Raw genomic sequence first — 22,753 nt, 5'->3', positions numbered from 1 at the left:
CGTCGGCATCTTTGTTTTTCCGCCCAATGGTAGGTATAGATCTTTCCGATACAGATAATCTTCCATCTGCATCTTCCACAGCGAGAAGTTTTGGCCGTTAAATTTCTCGACCCTAAACTTACCATCTTCCGCCATTGCTCCAACTCGAACCAGGAACCCTTCTTTCCTGCGAGTTTATCAGCCAAATAGACATTCGGCTCTGATACCAGTTGTTAGAAAATTATATATTACGGAGCAATGGAACACATAAAATATTGCAGAAATATAAACACAGAAAACACACAAAACAAGAGAGACACAGATATACGTGGTTCACCCAGTTTGGGCTACGTCCACCCCGAACAGCCAGTCCTTCCTTTCTATTATCCAGCAAAATGAAGAGACACAACCTACAACAAATCCGTTGTAATATCCTCTATTTTCTCTCACAGTCTCACCTCTCTGTTTCTCGCTCACAAAATCCACATCTATTTCACAGCCTCAAATACAATACCCTCATACAAAGAGAGGGGTTTCCTTCTAGGGCAAAAAACCCTAAACTAAACATAAGTTCTACCATCAGATCATCCGCCTAATGAATGGCCCAGATTGACTAGAAATTACTATACTTTTACAAGGCAATTTTACATTTGTTTTTAGCTTCGGGGGCGCTGCCCCCGAGCCCCTGCCGGGGGACCGCTGGGCCCTGGACCCCCGCGGGGGGGACAAATCCCCCTTGCGTGGAGGGGTGTACCAGACTTCCTGGGGTATACATCCGGCTGAAACAAAGACCTTTGAACAATCATGCTCCACACACAACATGATCCTATTCCTATCTTCCTAAGTTATAAGAAAATGTGGGAACAAGATTTTATTCCACATTTTCACCAATTATGCCATGGAGTTGTTCTTCCCTTACATCAGTTACTTTTCAACAGAAGATGTTCAAGATTCACAAAAGAAGCTATCAAAGACCTCCAAGCAATTGGAAGGTATTTTCTTGAAAAATCCTTCTCTTATATCAAGATATTTGGTAGCCAATATTTTCCACATGTCCTCCCTATCTATGTCTCAGATAAACTATTGGCAAAGGAAGTAGCATACCAAACAATAGGAAATGACCTCACAAAAACATTGAGGGAAATGAAGAAATCCCTATGGCCAAATTTTCCCCTTTAGTGTGGATCATTTACCCTTGTTAATTATGGTCATGCATATAAAGAGTATCAGAATTTGCAGTTATTAAAGCTCCCCGTTCTACCATCAAGGTCTTTTGATCCACAACAAGTAGCAAACAAATTCACCCTTTCAGTGAAGATCAGACTAGTAACTCATACAGTAGATGAGTTTGAAGATTTACTGGAATCAGTCGAGAAATTTGATCAGATTTAGAATGCAGTCAAGACAAAGTTAAATCCAGAGAAAATGAGAAGATTCCAGGAGTTTAGAGAACAGAGATTAGAATGGGTCTTCCACAAGAATTTTGGATTACTGATCATAGAATTGAAACCAAGTCTCACAAGTAGACTAAGCCAGATGCATCACAAGATCAGGAAGCAGAAACAGATGAATTAGAAAAGCTGTGGGATGCATTCAATGAAAAACTACAGGATACCCCTAAGGTATCATCAACACAAGAACCCACAGGATTTCAGATCCCACTAGGGCAAATAGCAGCAGTGACCACTAAAGGTCCAAATTTTTTTTTTCCAAGATAGAGGTAATTCCTGTAGACCCAACTACTAAAATTGTCTTGAATGTAACAGATATCCCTCCTCTAGATGTCTTTTACAACCCTCTTCATAAATTTTTTGTCAAAATATAGAGGAAGAGGAGGAGAATCGAAACTCCTACAGAACATGAATTTATGGATGTCTTATGTAAGGACACACAAATAAATCTGACCGAACATTCGACTCAGCTATCTCAATTTGCTGGAGCCTATGCTACAGCAAAAATCGACAAAGCAACCGAAGTCTCTGTTTTGATTAAAGAAAAAGACGACCAGATCACACTATTACAATGACAGTTAGATGAAGAAAGAGCCAGCGTGAACCATCAAGCAGAGGAGCAGCTTCATAAGCTACAACAGGATATGGAAGTACTGAGAATAAGTCATGAAAATGACTTATCTGCTAAAAACAAACAAATCCAGGAGCTAAAGAGTGACCTATCAAAGTATAAGGATATTCCTATTGTAGAGGAATTCATTAATGAGGCTTTAACACTGAATACTTTACTATCAAAGAAAAAGAAACTCTTCCTCCAACATATATCAAATATAATTCCACATCTGAATACTAGTGAACAATTAACAAACATCATTATTGATCAAAGAATTGAGTTCAATGAACTCAATTCTAAGATCTTTGATTATATTGAATGGCATGATTCAGATGAAGGGAAAAGGTCAAGTCTCCCAAAGATCAACAAAAGACATAAGGATATTCTATTCACTGATTGGGACTCCAGGGGAAACAGGCCGAGCTAGCAATAGACAGAGCATCGGGTATTTCAAAAAGCATTATCAAAACAATAAATCACATGCTGCACACATCCAACCTCATAAAGGAAAGTGATCCAAAAACACTTCCTAATCTTAAAGCATTAGACGAGAATTGGAAGAATAAAATTCAGCTACAAAAAGAAACAATTGAGGGGCTATCAAAAACCGATTGGGAAGTAGTATGGAAAATTTTGGTCAAACCACATAGTCAGATCATGACCTTGAATTTCTCCTTGGATTTAGTACAGAGAATGCTAACACCTTTACATGATCCTATATTTGCAAGGCAGTTGAGAACAAAATTTGGTATGACACCACAAGTCAAGCCAATGTCCAACATTTGTGAGCTAAGAGGCAAGCTAGTAGTGGTGATTAATCAATGAAGACCTGAGTCATTTCTGAGCAGTTTTATTTTTGGAAAGTTGGATACTATGAACGAGGAAGGTTGTTTGAAATCTCCTCATAGATATTTTGTATAATTTATTTTTAGTTAATTAGGAATAATAGTAAACCCTTCTCATGCATTTAGAGAAGGGTGTAGAATTTTATTAAGAACATTTACAAAGAATGTGTTATCATAAATTTGTAGATGCCTTGATGGAATAATGGAACATGGTCTTTTCAATCATATATATATATATATATATATATATATATATATATATTTATATATGTATTTATTTATTTATTTTTTATCACTGTTGATGCAATATTGTATTCTTTGAGATACTCATTGGTAGAAGATTGATTGTGGCCTTTTGTCTCTGGTCAAATGAGCAGAACAGTACACATCTGGTACTATTATCATTTTTTCTAAATCTTTGTTCTAGTATTAGTGATAAGTTTATCTTTCATGAATTATGTATGAAATCTATCATCTCTATTTAAAGTATCAGTTGCACTATTGTACAATATCATAATAGAGAATGGTCTATTTTATATGTGATCATTAGAATATGCGATATGTTTTTCACAATTATTTTGATTAACTATTTTTTCAAAGGAAATATCTTACAATATATTAACTCTATATAATCTACGATTGATCTATATCATCATAGATTACATAGACATCTTTTTATACCACATAAAAATAGCAATACCCCGGGCTAGACTAAAATAAATTTAATTCAAAGTTTTGCATATTAGAATAAATTTGTGTTAATTTCTAGTTATTCTTTTCCCATTCATTAGAAAAAATCCCACAAATCATATAAACCCAAAACACTGGGAAACTGGTCTCATCATACCTAGTCGGAGCCATTATCCCGAACGGAAAAGGAGCTACTTTAAGGTCCGGACCAGGTGGTTATCCCCCTTGTTGTTGCCACAGATTTCTGAGGCCTCAACAGATCCAAAAATGTCTCATGTGGTTACAACAATGTGTTGACATCTAGAAATTAGCATCTCTTCATATCCTCTCATAAATCTATCCTAGCCTTGATAGGAGACACTTATGAAAACTTCCATGATATTTCTCCATGAAATGTGCTTGACCAATGATCTCAAATCTTCAAGAGTTTGAAGAGGAAATTCGAATTTGAGTCTTGGAGGCCGAAAATGACTATCTTGGGATCTTCAAATATTCCTACACACATCACAAAACTCATCCAAGTTTTACATATAAGTGAATACATGTTATTTTTGTAATATTCAACCATAAACTCACTCAAAATACCAAAATAAATGTATTGGAAAATAATTGTCTAAACCCATATTTATTTATGAAGATGGCTTAGTGCATGATTATGGAGCTACAAAATATGGAAAATTTTGAAGGAAAGTGAGAAAAGAGAGTGAAAAATGATGTCATTTTGGAGACTCAACAAAAAGATAGGGACTTTGTATCAATACAAGTCTCTGGTGAACACATTTTTCCTGTGGAAAAAGTTGTTTAACCTGAGGATGAAGGATGGAGACTTCGTGACAAAGCATCTAAATACCTTCAATACTGTGGTAAGTCATTTTTTATCTGTTGATATTAAAATTTCAGATGTGGATAAGTGCATCAATATGTTGTGTTCTCTACCAAATGCATGGGATAGTATGGTTTTTGCTATGGATATAAATAAAACTACCTTGAAGTTTCATGAAATAGTCTCATCCTTTTTTCTGGAGGAGATGAGACGAAAAAAATATGGAGATCATAATGAAGATTCCTTTTTTGTAAGAGGACACTACCAAAATAGAAACAAAAATAAGTCCTCAAGTGGGAGATACAAATATCCAAGAAAATATGTAAATGTATGCTGGAAATGCATAAAACAAGGGAACTACAAAAATGATTGTAGATATAAAACTCCTGAGAAAGGAAAGGGATTTGATGATGTTCCTCCTATAGAGGTGAAAACCACCTCAGATGAAGGTGGGGATGTGTACTTAGCTTCTTATTCAAGTACACATCTATATCATGAGGCATAGTTCATTGACTCAAGCACATCCTTTAATATGACTCCCCATAGGGAGTGGTTCTTTGAGTATGAGAAATATGATGGCGGTGATGTATTTTTAGGGGATGCTAGGAAGACCATAATCATGGGATGTGGAAAAGTCAAGCTAAAGTTGCAAGGTGGAAGGATTAGAAGACTTCCTGGTGTTTTACATATTCCAACAGTGGTTAGAAACTTTAATCTCTATAAGAAAGATGGATGATGCAGGTGTAAAAATAGTGTTCGATAAAGATACCTGCAACATGGTTTAGGGAGCACTAGTATTGATGTAGGGAGTTAAGATTGGAACTTTGTACAAGTTGTTGGGTAGTATTGTTATTGATTAGTGCAATAGTTTTGTGCTTGCTGAAAGTGGAGCAGAAAATCTTGTAGCCTCTAGTGAAAAGACTTTGTTGTTGCATCAGAGGTTATGACACATTAGAGAGAAGGGCCTTTGAATATTGCATGATAATGGTATGGTAGAATGTATGTCTAATTTCTCTCTAAATTTTTATTTCTGTGAACATTGTGTATATGGGAGGTAAAATCAGGTGAGCTTCCTCTTTGGTGCTAAGAGGGTGAAAGGGATGTTAAAGCTCGTGCACAATGATGTGTTCGGACCTATGTTGGTTTTGTCACTGGTAAATTCTATGTACTATGTCTCATTTATAGATTACTTCTCGAATAATACATGGATATATTTCCTCAGGATAAATATGAAGTCTTTGACAAGTTTAAAGAATTTAAGGCTCTGGTGGAAAACCAGACAGGGAAGAAGATTAAGGTGTTAAGGAAAGATAATGGTGAACATTTTTCAAGAAGGAGTTTGAAGAGTTCGTGGTATAAGAAGACAAAATACTACTCCACACACACCTCAACAAAATGGAGTTGCAAAAAGAATGAATAGGACGTTGATGGAAAAGGCAAGAAGCATGCTTAGTGGCACTGGTCTAGGGAAAGAATTCTGGGTAGAGGAAGTGGATACTGCATGTTACCTATTTAACAGATCACCTTCATCGCTATCAGAGGATAAGACTCCACATGAGGTATGGATTGGTAAGAAACCCTCTCTCTCACATCTCAGGGTATTTAACTTGTTGGCATTATGATACATGTGTTGTACTTGATGACAACCCACTTGTAGCAGAACAACTCACTTGTATATGGTAACGAGATGAATCTACGTAACTAGATGAATCTACAAGAGAGATATCAGATGTTTAGAATGCATGGAAGTTCAAAGGAATAATTTCAGAAGTAATATGGAAAATTACAGTGTAATAGGTCTATTCAGAAGTAACAGGACATTGGTATAGACGAACAGGAAGATGGAACTTAGGTCTACTAATCAGAATAAAGAAAGTAAAGGAAAAGGTTGATGTAAAGAAGTTTAAGAATTATACGCAGGTCCACTTAGTCAAAAAAGTGTATACATGCTGGTCCACAGAACAAAAAGAGCGTATACGTATACACGCACTCCCACAAAAGGAGAAGAGTGTACATGTTGGAAAATAAAGGTTTTGGTCTAAGGTATTTGGTTAGAGGTATTGGTCTGAGGTTTTGGTCCGAGGTATTGGTCCGAGGTATTTGGTCCAAGGTATTGGTCTGAGGTATTTGGTCCTAAGTGGTTTTGGTCCAAGGTATTGAGAAAGGCCTAAAACTATATAAAGAGGAGAAGATCAAAGGGATAAGTGCACAAGAAATGAATATCTTATGAAGTGTTAGATCAAAAGAAAATATGAATGTTATGGGTTTCTGACGCTTTGCTTGATCTAGACTAAATATGCACCTGAGAGTTTAATGATGGATGAGATCTAATGATGGATCAGGATCATAATGACTTATAAATATGTGATCTGATAATGGATCTGCTAGATTTGATTGCTAACACATGTTTTATCCTTTATATGTGATGATATGGGTATGTCTGAAATTGGGAATTGCAGCGAAGTTATAAGTAAGTATTTGCAGATCTATACTCTGGTTCACTTTGGCGAAGGTGTGTATACATGTTGGTTCGGATCTTCCAAGTAGCATATGCAAAAGAAAATCTTGATGTTCAAGGATGACTGGTCTATCAGATCAGTGCTGTTGTTTTACTATTGTCTGTCAATGAAGTCTTCTTAGATCTGAAAGTAAAACTGAATGCATAAAGAGTTTGTGTCTCATTGATTAATTGATTGAGAAAGAAGGGTGATCCTTGTTGCTATCTATTTAGAACTCTATAATATGACAGTAGATCTTCATAATGTCACTGATTGCTATAGTTTGTGGTTCAGAGGTTTTATGATTCAATATCTTTAGAGGTATACGCAGGTTGGGCAAAAGGAAGTAGCGTATACACGCAAGTTTACTTCATTAGAGGAGTGTATACATTCTGACACATGACTCTTGAGGTTACAATTAGTTCTTGTTGTTGATGCAGTGTTTTGGGTTCATATCTGTGTACTGGTTACAATGGTCTGTCTGTTTTAGTTGAATGGTTGAATCTGAATAAGTTTGAATGAATGGTTGATTCAATTGTGTCAGAGGTTCAGTGATTGTTTGATTCAGTTGAGTCAAAGGTTCAAAGGTTTCAGTGATTGATTGTTTTAGTTATATCGGAGATTGATGATTGGGTTTCAATTATATCAGAGATTGATTGGGTTTCAGTTATTGGTTGATACAAATGTATTTTATGGTTGTATTGCAGTTGTGATTGATTTTGAGCTTCAATGTTGTTGATGGGTCCAGTATGAAAATTTGATGAAACGAGGCCTTCATATTGTGGTGTTGTGTTCCAGGAGTATCTAGTCTGAAAATTTATGAAATGTGTTCCCTGGAGGAAGAGAGAAGGTCGTAGCCTTGTATAGGCTGGCACCTACGTACTGGTAAACATATTGGCTAGTACAAGAGCCAAGGGGTTGGAGCTTCCTTCCAGTAGCAATTGGAAAATGAGTGAAGGTTGGAGCCTTCTGTAGGTTGGTGCCTACGTACTAGTAAATGGATCGACTAGTATAAGAGCCAGGGGGTTGGAGCTCCCTTCCAGTAGTAGCTGGAAAATGAGTGAAGGTTGGAGCCTTCTATAGGTCGTCGCCTACATACTAGTAAACGGATCAGATAGTACAAGAGCTAGAGGGTTGTAGCTCCCTTTTAGTAGCAGCTAGAAAACGAGAGAAGGTTATAGCCTTCTACAGGTGGGTGCCTGCGTACTAGTATGAGTCTGCACCAGTACAAGATTGTAAAAAAGTTTTTCTTATATTAAAAGAAGACAACAGCAGGTGGTTTTTGTCCTGCATTGGGTTTCCACCATAAATCTTGGTGTTCATGTGTGTTTCTTATGTGTGATGGTTTGTTCTATTATTACTTCATTTGGTTACTCTTTATATGGTTAATGAAGTACTGATGCACTAATTAAAGATCAACATATGATGAATTAACTGAAGCATAAGTTTGTTGGATATACGCTAGTTTCCTTAAATATAGTGGTGTGTACACGCGTGTTACCTTCTTTGAAGTAGCATATATAAATCAGAGTATGAAAAGAAAAAGTTATTGAGTTGACTAATATTGATTCATCCCCCCTCTTAGTATCATTTCCAATAATTGGTATCAGAGCAAGTCCTTTGGCAAAAGCTTGATCGCTTGAAGGAGATCCATAGTAACAATGGGAAAGAAGCTAAAGAAGAAAGCACCTCAAAAGAAGAAGACATCTCAAAGGAACTGTGATAGTTGGAGAGACGATTGGCATTTATGTGGAAGCAACTCTTCAGAATCAAAATCACCTCAGAATGAAGATGAACAACCAAAAGAACTATCAGGTAAAAATTTGATGTCCTCTGGTGATACATTTCTCTGTTCATTTGGAGACAATGAAAGTGACAATGAAACAACTGAATTTTCTCTTATGGGTGAAAGAGAAAGAAATCAAATAGAGGCATAATTTAAAAGGCTCAAAGAAACAATTAGAGATAAAAAAGATGTAATTGATAAAAGGGAATGTTCCTACAAAGAAGAAGTTACCAGGTTAAAAGCCCAATTGGAGGAAGGAAACAAAATAAAGAAGCAGTACCAAGAAAAGGAAGATCAAAGTCAAAGGATGCAAGATGAAGTGACATCATTGAGAAATAAAGTGAATGAAAAGAACACAAAAACCAAGGAACTTATAGAAAGAACTAGCTACTGTGAAGGTCTTGAAGCTGTGGGCGTTTCTCAAAAATAAGATCTCAAAAATTAAAATAAACAGAATGAAGAACTACTCCAAGCATTTGAAGAACAAGAAAATGAAGTTCTAGAATTAAGGAAACAAGTGGAAGAAGGAAGAAAAGCTGAATAAATCATGAAGAAGTAGTATCTTGAAAAGGAAGAGCAATATCAGGTGAGGTAAATAACCTAAAAGATAAATTATAAGAAAAGGATAAACTTTTACGATTTCAAGATATTACTAAGATTTTGGATGATATTCTTAGTAATAAAAGGTCTCCTGCTATCAAATTTGGTCTTGGTTTTCATGAAACTGTTAAAGGTGAATCTAGCTCACAAATTGAAGCAAAGAAATCTAATGAAAAATCTAAAATGCTCAACAAGGAGATAAGAGGTAAACCCTATCAACAACCAGGAAAGAAAGTCTTCAAAGAAAATCATTTACTCCTAACTATGGAAGTGATGATCAGTTCTTTCCTCTAAAGAACAATGTTGAATGTTTTATATGTCATAATTTTGGACATGTTGTAGCCAGATGCAGAAGTAGAATGATTCAAGATAATAACCGTCACACAGAAAGATCATCAACTTCTAGTTATTTTAAGGGATATTGTTTTTCTTGCAATATGTTTGGTCACAAAGCCATTAAGTGCTATAGAGGGAATATGAAACATATAAGATGTTATTCTTGTAACAAGTTTGGGCATATAGCAAAAGAATGTAGGAGGAAATTTTGGCCAACATACCAAAAGGAGCAAACATCATCACACTCCAAGGTATGGAAGAAGAGGGAAGTACAACCAGAAATATGTGGCATAGATCAGTATGTAGATAGAACAGAATCAGGAGGAACTGAAAGTATGAAATTTCAGTGTTCTAATTCTCATACGTAGTTATCATGAAGACAAGTCGTGTATATACGCGAGTTAGGAGCTGCATAGTCACGTATATGTTGGTTTGATGAAGAAGCAGCGGGACAAACTCATAAAATTGATCTGATATGGTTCAGACAATTATCAATTATATTTCTATCTTGATGATAGATGACTACAGTCTGTGGATGTTATTTAGAAGTGCTTTTGATCCTCATAAATTGTTGATAACTTGATGTATATCTGATTGATGATGATGCCTTGCTATTTCTTACTGAGATATGCAATGATCAGATATGACAATGAACAGGTGGCACATGTTCAAGAGGAGAATATGATATGCTTCTAATATTGCATTGTTGGCATTATGTTTAGAAGTCTTTGGTACCTAATGATTCTTATCAATGGTGATGAGGCTTATGTGGCTAAAGCATTTAAATGATACATCATGCTATGTTGCAGTTATGAGTTGCTTATGATGATGATACTTGTATTTCTTGGGGTTACATAGTTGTTATTCAGATCAGATTTATGGGTGATTATGGATGACTTTTGATGATGCATACAATACATATATGTTGGTTACATGGTAATCTTCATAAGGACAAAGAGAAGTACAAAGCTTGAGTACACAACTTCATTATTTGACGATGAGTCACACTTTTCTTTTAAGATGCATAAAGTTCATATGGTGCAGTTATGATGCATGATTCCTATAGTTCTTGGCTCTCACATGGTTGAGGATTGTTGCTGTTGTTAGTATCAGGGAACCTTGACAAATGAATATGAGCTCATGGTTTGCTAGCTACATATTTCTATCTCTTTGATGGATACACATTATGTTGGATACATGGATGGTTACTTAAGTTGCATATTGATAAATATTGTTGGTTGGCCAAGAGAATGGTGTTATTACAAGTCTAATGAAGACATAGCTATTTGAAGACACGGATATTCAAAGACATGGCTTACTTAGTCACATAATGATGATGCCTTCTTACTTTATGATGATAGGTTTGATACTCACATATGTTGATTAGCATGGTTAATGCTTATTAGATGAGGGATGTTCCCTAGTGATGATACATGGTTGATATATTGAGGGTTCTTGTGGAAAGATCATGCAGTTCGTGATGATGATGTTCTAATCATAGATGATGAATATGGTGCTTTCACATGCATATGATATGATGTGAATGATTTTTTGTTACTTCTTGGAGATATGACATATGCTTAGTTGATTCATGGAAGGTTATGATAAGGCTCTTTCTACTAAGGAAACAAAGCAAGTTGATCTTGATGAGATCAAGAGGATGAGTTGATATCTATATATGGCATACTTTGTCACAGGTTGATGATATTTAATTTTTCATATCTTCGGAACTAATGATGGACATATACAGGTTGCGGGTCTGGATGTTGCTGACAGATGCTTATGGTGCAAATCATATATGGTGTATGATAGTTGCTGATGACTATCATGGTCTTGTTTAGAACTTTGGTCTTTGTTATAAAGGTCATGTATATCACTCGATGAAAAGGTCATATAAAGTCCCATGATGTAATAATATGTCTCTATCTGTCATAGTCTTTTAATGAGTCCTTTTGGTCATATGATGTAATTTATACCCCCACTATGCATGGGAAGGATGATGTAATAATTGCTATATTTTAGTCATGTATAAACATTTGGTATATCCCCACTTGGTTGGGAGATTGGTGTATGTATGAATCATTGATGATATGAGGGTCATACTCGCATAGTTGAATTATAGAGTCATGTTATTCTTTTAGAAAATATATTTGCAGACTCTGCATGTGCTCAGGGGGAGCATGGATGGTATAGTGCATCTCAGCATGTACAAAGGGGGAGTTTAATCAAAGAATTCAACATGTACCTAGGGGGAGCATGATCAATGTTCATATTCAGTTGTTCAAGTATGAAAGTCTTCATTTTGGTCAACCCTTTGCCATTGATATCAAAGGGGGAGAATATCTTGGTCCGCCCTTTGCCCTTGATGTCAAAGGGGGAGAGTATTTTGGTGTTTCTTGTTATCTCTAAACAGTTTTTACAACTTACAGTAATCAACACCAACATGGTTGCCATCAAGTCCAAAGGGGGAGATTGTTGGCATTATGATACATGTGTTGTACTTGATGGCAACCCACTTGTAGCAGAACATCTCACTTGTATATGGTAACTAGATGAATCTACAGAAGAGATATTAGATGTGACAGAATGGATGGCAGTTGAAAGGAATCATTTCAGAATTAATATGGCAAATTAGAGTGTAACAGGTCTATTCAGAAGTAACAGGACATTGGTATAGAATAACAGGAAGATGGAACTTAGGTCTACTGATCAGAATAAATAAGGTAAAGGAAAAGGTTGATGTAAAGTAGTTTAAGAAGTATACGTAGGTCCACTTAGTCAAAACAATGTATACATGTTGGTCCATAGAACAAAAATAGTGTATATGTATACATGCACTCCCACAGAAGGAAAAGAGTTACATGTTGGAAAACCAAGGTTTTGGTCCAAGGTATTTGGTCCGAGGTATTGGTCTGAGGTTTTGGTCCGAGGTATTTGTCCAAGGTATTGGTCTGAGGTATTTGGTCCAAGGTATTAAGAAAGGCCTAAAACTATATAAGGAGGATAAGATCAAAGGGATAAGTGCACAAGAAATGAATATCTTATGAAGTGTTAGATCAAAATCAAATATGCATGTTATGGGTTTCTGATGCTTTTCCTGATCTAGACTAAATATGCACCTGAGCATTTGATGATGGATGAGATCTAATGATGGATCAGGATCATAATGACTTATCATTATGTGATCTGATAATGGATGGGATAGATCTGATTGCTAACACATGTTTTATCCTTTATATGTGATGATCTAGGTATGTATAAAGTTGGGAATTGCAACGAAGTTATAAGTAAGTATTTGCAGATCTATACGCTGGTTCGCCTTGGCAAAGGTGTGTATACATGTTGGTTTGACTCTTCCAAGTAGCGTATGCAAAAGACAAGATTGATGTTCAAGGATGACTAGTCTATCAGAACAATGCTGCTATTTTATTTCTGTTTGTTAATGAAGTCTTCTTGGATCTGAAAGTAAAACTGAATGCATAAAGAGTTTGTGTCTCATTGATTAATTGATTGAGTAAGAAGGGTGATCCTTGTTGCTATCTGTTTAGAACTCTATAATATGATCGTAGATCTTCAAATGTCACTGATTGCTACAATTTGTGGTTCATAGGTTTTATGATTCAATATCTTTAGAGGTATATGCAAGTTGGGCAAAAGGAAGTAGCGTATGCACGCAAGTTTGCTTCATTAAAGGAGCGTATACATTCTGACACATGAATTTTGAGGTTATAGTTAGTTCTGGTTGTTGATGCAGTGTTCTGGGTTCATATCTGTGTACTAGTTACAATGATCTGTCAATTCCAGTTGAATGGTTGAATTTGATTAAGTTTGAATGAATGGTTTATTCAGTTGTGTCAGAGGTTCAATGATTGTTTGATTCAGTTGTCTCAGAGGTTAAAAGGTTTTAATGATTGATTGTTTCAGTTATATCAGAGATTGATGATTAGGTTTCAGTTATATAAGAGATTGATTGGGTTTTAGTGCTTGGTTGATACAGATGTATTTGATGGTTGTATTGCAATTGTGATTGATTTTGAGCTTCAATTTTGTTGATGGGTCTAGTATGAAAATTTGATGAAACAAGGCCTTCAAATTGTGGTGTAGTGTTCCAAGAGTATCCAATCTGAAAATTTATGAAACGTGGTCCCTAGAGGAAGAGAGAAAGTCGTAGCCTTTTGTAGGCTAGCACCTACATACTAGTACACATATTGGCCAGTACAAGAGCCATTGGGTTGGAGCTCCCTTCTAGTAGCAGCTCGAAAGCGAGTGAAGGTTGGAGCCTTCTATAGGTTGACGCCTACATACTAGTAAATGGATCGACCAGTACAGGAGCCAAGAGGTTGGAGCTCCCTTCTAGTAGCCGGTGGAAAATGAGTGAAGGTTGGAGCCTTCTGTAGGTTGGTGCCTATGTAATAGTAAACGAATCGGCTAGTACAAGAGCTAGGGGGTTGTAGCTCCCTTCCAGTAGCAACTAGAAAACAAGAGAAGGTTGCAGCCTTCTACAAGTGGGTGCCTGCGTAATGGTATGAGTTTGCACCAGTACAACATTGTAATTGGGGTTTTTCTTATATTAAAAGAAGAGAGCAGCAGGTGGTTTTGGTCCCGCATTGAGTTTCCACCTTAAATCTTGGTGTTCATGTGTGATGGTTTGTTCAATTATTACTGCACATGGTTACTGTTTATATGGTTAATGAAGTACTCATACAATGATTAAAGATCAACATATGATGAATTAACTGAATCATAAGTTTGTTGGATATACGCTAGTTGCCTTAAATACAGTTGCGTGTACACGCGAGTTACCTTCATTGAAGTAGCGTATATAAATCAGAGTATGAAAAGAAAAATTATTGAATTGACTAATACTGATTCGCCCCCCCTCTCAGTATTATTTCCAACATGTGATGCATATGTACATGTTCCAAATAAGAAAAGAACCAAGTTGGATAGTAAATTTGAAATGTGCATATTTATTGGGTATAAGAATGGTTTAAAAGGTTAGAAACTTTGCAACCCATAAACAAGGAAGGTTGTGTAGAGTTGAGATGTGGTGTTTAGAAAAGTAAAATTTATTATTAAACATGAAGTCCTACCAAAAGAACCTACAAAGGTAGAGATTGAATTGAAGGAGGAAGAATCAAAATCTATAGAAGAACAAAAAATAGAAGAGGAAGAACCACATACTCCATTTTTGATGAGATTAGTTCGAGAGAGAAGGTAGCCAAATAGATATATTCCATCTATTTTATGTTCAAATTTTTCTTTATCTATTACTCATGATGATTTGAGAACTATCAGGGAGGCATTGGATTCAGAGTATGGCACACTCTAGAAGGGGGCCAGGGTTGAAGAAATGACATCTTTAGACAAAAATGAGGTTTGGGATCTGGTGGAGTTGCCAACTAGAAGGAAAAACATTGGAAGAAAATGAGTGTTTAAGAAGAAGATGAATGCAAAAGGCAAGGTGGAGAAATACAATGCTTGGTTGGTAGAAAAATTTTATTCCTAGGTGTCAGGAATTGATTTTGATGATATTTTTTTCTCCTATTGTCAAGCTAGATTCTATTAGATTAATTTTATCTGTTGCTACTACTTTTGATTTTGAGGTAGAATAGATGGGTGTGAAGAAAAAATTTCTTCACAAGGATCTAGAAGAAGATATCGACATGAAGCAACCAAAAGGCATTACATTGAAGGGTATGAAAGAATTAGTTAGCAAGTTAAAAAAGTTTTTGTATGGGTTAAAGTAGTCACCGAGGATGTGGTATAAAAAATTTGATACATATATACGAGGACTTGGCTTTACAAGGAGAAAAGAAGATCACTGTGTGCATTTTAAAATAATTGGTGAATGTGTTATTTATTTGGTCTTGTATATGGATGATATGTCATCGATTGGAAATGTCAAAGAAATTATCCAAGATTTGAGGACCTAATTATCCTATAAATTCGACACGAAGGATCTTGGTGTTGCAAACTATATTTTGGTCATGAAAATTTAAACGAGATAGGGAAAATAGGAATGTTTGGTTAAACTAGAGGAAGAATGTTGAGATAATATTGCAGAGGTTTATTATGCAGGATAGTAAACCGATGAAGGTTCCTATTCTTGTAGGTGGAAATTTATCTGTTGAATAGTGTCCCAAGACATAGGAAGAGGAAGAGGACATGTCCTGTGTTCCATATGTGAGTGAATTTGGTAGCCTAATGTATGTTATGGTATGTACCAGACCATACATTGCACACGCAGTGGGAGTATTGAGCAATTTTATGTCAAAGCCAGGGAAGGAACATTGGACATTAGTGAAGCGGGTTTTCAGGTATTTGTGTGGAACTAGTGATTATGGTTTGTGCTACTAAGGAAGACAAGGATTGGACAGAGTGTTGGACATACATGGCTTTGTTGATGCAGAATAGGATGGATACCTAGATTAGAGAAGATTTAGAAGTGGGTATGTGTTTAACCTATTTGGAAGAGTGGTCAGTTGGAGGATCAAGAATATATAGTGTCACTTTCAACTATAGAGGTTGAATACCTGGAAGTCACTCATGCAAGCAAGAAATTAGTTTGGTTTCAGAGATTATGTTCAAGTATGGGGTAGGTAAAATGAGATATAAGCATAGAATGTGATAGTCAAAGTGCAATTTTATTGGCAAAAAACCCTTCCTATCATTCAAAGATGAAGCACATTGATGTTGAGTATCACTTTTTGAGGGATATGGTTGAAGAAAAAAGGTGTTGTTGGTAAAGGTGGACACTCTGAAGAATGTTGCAAATGCTTTGAAAAATTTTGTGAGCATTGAGAATTTTTCTTGGTGTATAGAAACAATGGGTATTGCAACTCGGGACCAATGATGGTGCACTCATACGCCCCCTTGTGTGGAAATAAAACAACAGGTGGGAGAATGTTGGGTATGTGTTATATTCTTTCCATGACTAGCTCTAGGAATTGTTACCTTGCGTCGAGTGTAGTGGGGGAGGGGGGGGTGGTAGGGAGGCAGTAGCTCCCTTGCACTGGCTCCAGGGTAGCCCCTTGTGATTTTTTTTTAGGTGGACCCAATAATGTGTTAGGTCCCTATAATACTAGTGATTTCCCCAATTACTATTGTCATTGTATCCCTTATTGTTATTGTTATGCCCCTATTGTCTGCATATTGTTATTATTGTGCCCCATAGAATCCCATTATTGTTATTTTTGTGCCTTTATATTATTATTGTTAGGTCGTCTTGGTTATATTGTGTCCCCTTAGACTCCTATATATAGAAAGGATGTTTTGTCATTTGAATAATTGAAGAATTGTTCATTTGTGTAATGTAAAGGAGGTTTCCCCCTCGAAGAGGCTAAATTCTTAGGCGTTGATCTATCTTTTTATTTTTTTGTGAGCTGGTTTCCTAACATTTGGTATCAGACCTTTGGACTCTAGGGTTTCACTGCTCCAAATAGGTCATCATGGCATTTTTGCTATAACTTTTTTCTGCAACGTTTCAGAAGTAAAAACAAAACCCATTTGAGACAAAATCGCGCTGAACCTTGGGCCTGAATTTTGGAGCTTGTATCGATATAATTTCGGAGATATGATCTAAGGAAGTTAGGGTTTTTGCAAGCTCTAGAATTTAAGCTAAAATAGGTCATCGTGGGATTTTAACGATAACTTTTTCGATACAAATTTTCCGAAGCTAAAACAAAAACCAATTTGAGAACAAATTGGTCTAATCCTCGGCTATGAATTTTAGATCCTGCCTCGCTATAGTTTCAGAGATATAGTCTAAGGAATTCAGGGTTTTTGCAGACCCTCGAATTGCATTCAAAATAGGTCACTGTGGGAAAATCGTCATAACTGTCTCTCTGAGCATCAGATTGAAATTTCGTAAGAAGTTACAAAAAGAGAACAGACTGTAGTTTCTTGTATATATTTTTCAGATAAAAAGGTCAAAACAGTGACACGTGTAACTTCATACAAGTTCGCTCTTATGAAAACATATATAATCAGGTCATCTTGGGAGATTGTGCATAAATCTTTCTTAGAGAATCCAATTTCGATCAGAATGGTCGCATTGGAAAGAGGACATAGAGGGCTATGGTAAGTCACAATTTCAGAACTGGAAGAGCTGAAATTACAGAAATACATCAGATTCAATATCAGGATCCTACAAAGTGAAAAAAAAGTGTGTAGTTTTTTTTTTTTTTCAATTTTTGCATAAGCTTGGTTTGAAAAATTAGTTTGAAGGAATTAAAAGGGCATATTGAGGCATTATTATCGATAATTGATGCCCTGAAGAAAGAAAATGAAACGCCTAGTAAGCAACATGAAAACTCTAGCATGACTCATGAAGAAGAGGAAGAAATGCAACATGATATATCAAAACTACAAGACTAAGTACAACAAATGTCACTCGCACAAAAAGTAACAGAAGCTAAGATGGATGATTTAAAGAAAGACATAGAAGCTAAGATGGATGGTTTAAAGAAAGGCGTGGAAGCTAAGATGGATGATTTAAAGAAGGGCATAGAAACTAATATGAATGGCGTGGAAGCTAAGATGGATGGTTTAAAGAAAGACGTAGAAGCTAAGATGGACGATGTGGAAGTTAAGATGGATGGCATGGAAACTAATATGGATGATTTGAAGACAGATTTGAAGACAGGCATGGAAGATTTGAAGACGGATTTGACAAAGTTTCTACAAGAAATGCTTACTAATGGCAAAAGGGTAGTAAAGGAAACTCATGATGAGAACAAAATAACTGTTAATCATGATTTCATAGACTCTAACGTTGGATAGAAGAACCACCATGTTCCAAAGATCGATATGAGAAAGTTTGATGGCAAGGATCCCGGAGCATGGATACTATGGATGGAGCAATTTTTCGATCTCCATAATGTGCAAAACACACAAAAGGTACGCATTGCAACTTTGTATTTGGAACCAAATCAGTTTGTATGGTATCGATAGCTTTGCTATCGTAAACAAATTGTCACTTGGGCTATTTTTACAGATGAAATGATAGCACATTATGAGGATACAAAAAGCAACACTTTTTTTAGCGAATTGATAAATCTCAAACAAAAGGGTTCAATGATGGAGCACATTAAGGACTTCCAAAAATTGAATATAAGGGTAAAAGATATTCCAGAGGAGCATAGGATTGATATGTTCATAGGGACTTTAAAAGATAACATCCAACATGAGATTCACCTTTGGGAACCAAATTCATTGGAGAAGGCATTCAGGTTGGCAAGAAAAATGGAAAGCAAAATTATGGCAACAAGGAAGCCTACCACTTACAATCATAAAGATGTTTTGTTTCCCCTAGCCATCCACAACCTACAAGGTTGACACCACAACAATTGGAAGAAAAAAGAGCAAAAAGGCTTTGTTACAGTTGTGATAGCAAATACACTAAAGGTCATAAGTGTGTCGAGAAGAAATTATTTTACATAGATTATGAAGAGGAGGAAGAAAAGGAACAAGAAACATCAAAATAAGAGGATATACATCAGGAACAAACCCTAGAAAAAGAAGAAATGAATCTGACCATATCTTGTAATGCATTGGCTGGAATTACCAGTCCTCAAACTATCAAGATAGAATGGTAGATCAGGAAGAAAAAGGTAATAGTGTTGATTGATTCGAGAAGTACCCATAATTTTATTCATTATAAGATAGCCAAAGAATTGAATTGCTTCCTATATCCAACACCAGAGTGTCAAGTGATGGTTTCAAGTGGAAGAACCATAAATTTCTCAAGAAAGCGCCATAATATCAAGCTATCCATGGGAGAATATGTATTGAATAGCCCAATGCTTTCCATTCCAATGGGTGGTGCTGATGTTGTACTAGGAGTCCAATGGCTACAATCCTTGGGTACAATAGATTTTAATTTTCAAGAACTTTTCATGAGATTCTCTTCAGAAGGAAAGGAAGTTGAATTAACGGGTATCGCAGGGAAACTGAGAAAGATAATCAACTCTAATGGAATGACAAAACTTCTAAAGAAAGAACAACAAGGCATAATTGCACACTTATGTTCACTGGAGGTTCCCACATTGAAATCATCCATTTCTCCAGATCTCCAAAAAGTCTTGGACAGTCATTCCAAGGTATTTGAGACTTCCAAAGGCCTCCCACCTATTTGTGACATGATCATGCTATCAATTCCAGGAAGTGTTCCTCCAAACATCAGGCCTTACAGATATCCCTATGTCCAAAAGAGTGAAATTGAATGTATGGTTGCAAAAATGCTAGAGGTTGGTATAATTCAACCTATTCAAAATTATTTCTCTACTCCAGTAGTATTGGTTCACAAGAAGGATGGATCATGCACATGTGTCCATATTATAGGGAGCTCAACAAGCTCACTATTAAAGATAAATTTCCCATTCCTGTCATTGATGAATTATTGGATGAATTGCATGGATCAATTTACTTCACCAAGTTGGATCTTCGTTCAAGATATCATCAAATTAGAATGAAGACTGAAGACATTCCAAAAACAACATTTAGAACTCATGAGGGTAATTATGAATTTTTGGTCATGCATTTTGGCCTTACTAATGCACCTTCTACATTTCAAGGTTTGATGAATTCAATTTTCAAACCCTTCCTTAGAAAATTTGTGTTAGTATTTTTTGATGATATACTAATCTACAACAAGTCTTGGAAGGATCATGTCCAACATGTTGACATGGTGCTCAAACTATTGGAGGAGAAATAATTATGTGTAAAAATGTCCAAATGTTTCTTTGGAGTACAAGAGGTGGAATATATGGGTCATATTGTATTTCATGAAGGTGTTAAGGTAGACCCTAGAAAAATTAAAACCATTAAGGAATGGAAAATCCCCACATCCATAAAGCATCTACGAGGATTTCTCGGGCTAATAGGGTCTTATCACAAGTTTGTTAAAAATTATGGGAGAATAACAACACCTCTAACAACATTATTGAAGAAAGATGCATTCTCATGGACTCCAGAAGCAAGAAGGCCTTTGAACATCTTAAAGAGGCCATGTGCCAAGCACCAGTCTTAGCTACACCGGACTTCACAAAAACCTTTATTGTGGATGTGATGCCTCAGGAAATGGAATTGGTGTTGTTTTAATGCAAGAACAAAGACCCATTGCTTTAGAAAGTCGTCCAATCAAAGGAAAGTTTTTACACAAAGCTATTTATGAGTAGGAAATGCTGGTAATACTACATGCTCTTAAGAAATGGTGACCCTACCTAATGGGAAGACACTTCAAGGTAAAAATAGATCATGATAGTCTTAAATACTTTTTGGAACAAAGATTATCTTCAGAAGAGCAGCAAAAATGGGTCACAAAGAGGTTGGGCTATGACTTTGAAATCATAGATGCACTCTCAAGAAAGGATGAGGATGTGGAAGCATTTATTTGCGCCATTTCTATTATCGAACCAGATTGGATAAACGAAGCAAGGGATGAATGGAAGAATGACGAGAAAGTGTGGGCACTCATTCAAAAGATACAACAATATCCCAGTACATCTGATACATTTAGTTGGAAAAATGATTCGTTATGGTACAAGGAGCAATTATACCTATGTAAGAATTTCCAACTCAAACAAAAGATTCTTAGGGAATTGCACACCTCTCCCTTAGGAGGGCACTCAGGATTTCTAAAAACCTACCACAGGGTTAAGAAGGATTTTTTTTGGGATGGTCTTAAATCAGATATTCAAAAGTTTGTGGCGGAATGTTTGGTTTGCCAACAAAATAAAGTTGAAACAATTAAGACCCTAGGACTATTACAACCCTTATCCATTCCAAGCCAACATTGGGAGGAGGTTTCAATGGATTTTATCACAGGTTTACCCAAGTTTGATGGAAAGAGTGTTATCATGGTGGTAGTTGATAGACTTACCAAGTATGCACACTTTTGTGCATTATCTCATCCATTTAAAGCGAGTACAATTTCTACTGCATTTATGGAAATAATTCAAAAGCTACATGGAAACCCAAAGATTATTGTAAGCAATAGAGATCCCATTTTCACTGGAAATTTTTGGACAATGTTATTTTCTTGTCTTGGGACTCAGTTAGCTCAGAGCTCATCTTATCATCCTCAATCTGATGGGAAAACTAAGATAGGAAACAAATGTTTGGAAGGATATCTTTGTTGCTTTGTATTTGATAAATAGACACAATGGGTCAAATGGTTGCCTATGGCCGAATGGTGGTATAACACTTCCTTCCATACTGCAACAAAAATGACCCCATTTATGGCACTTTATGGATATCATCCACCATCCATCACATCATATTTAAGAGAAAATTCTAAGATTCAAGCAGTGGAAGATCACATCGAGCATTAGCAACAAGTTCTCCAACTCTTAAAGGATAACCTTACCTTGGCACAAAATAGAATGAAACAGCAAGCAGATCAACATCGCAGCAAAAGAAGTTTTGGTGTAGGTGATTGGGTATTCCTATGACTACAACCATATAAAAAAATGTCCCTCAAGCAAGCTAAGAAGGATAATAAATTATCACCAAAGTATTATGGTCTGTACAAGGTGTTGCAAAAGATAAGTACTATGGCATACAAATTGGAACTTCCTGCAACTTCCAGAGTGCACCCAGTTTTCCATGTTTCATTCTTAAAGAAGGTTATAGGTGACAAGATTCCAGTTCAAACAATATTGCCAAAACTTGATGAGGAAGGAAAAATCATATTGGAACCTGAAGCAGTCAAAGAAACAAGAACTCAATAGCTACGAAATCGATCAATTTCAGAGTATCTCACCAAGTGGAAGAACATACCCATTGAAGATTCCACATGGGAGGATGAGAATTTTATACAAAAGCACCCATAACTAAAGCGTTGAGGACAACACTTTTTTGAAGGAGAGGGGCATGTTAGGTCCCTATAATACTAGTGATTCCCCCATTACTATTGTCATTGTATCCCTTATTTTTATTGTTATGCCCCTATTGTCCCCATATTGTTATTATTGTGCCCCATAGAATCCCACTATTATTATTTTTGTGCCTTTATATTATTATTGTTAGGTCGGCTTGGTTATATTGTGTCCCCTTAGACTCCTATATATAGAAAGGAGGTTTTGTCATTTGAATAATCAAATTGTTCATTTGTGTAATGTAAAGGAGG

This window comes from Pinus tabuliformis, chromosome 5_1, assembly GCF_031772625.1.
Source record: "Pinus tabuliformis cultivar Carrire ecotype Pingquan chromosome 5_1, CPIR1, whole genome shotgun sequence".
Classification (NCBI taxonomy): Eukaryota; Viridiplantae; Streptophyta; class Pinopsida; order Pinales; family Pinaceae; genus Pinus; species Pinus tabuliformis.
This window is presented reverse-complemented; position numbering follows the sequence as displayed.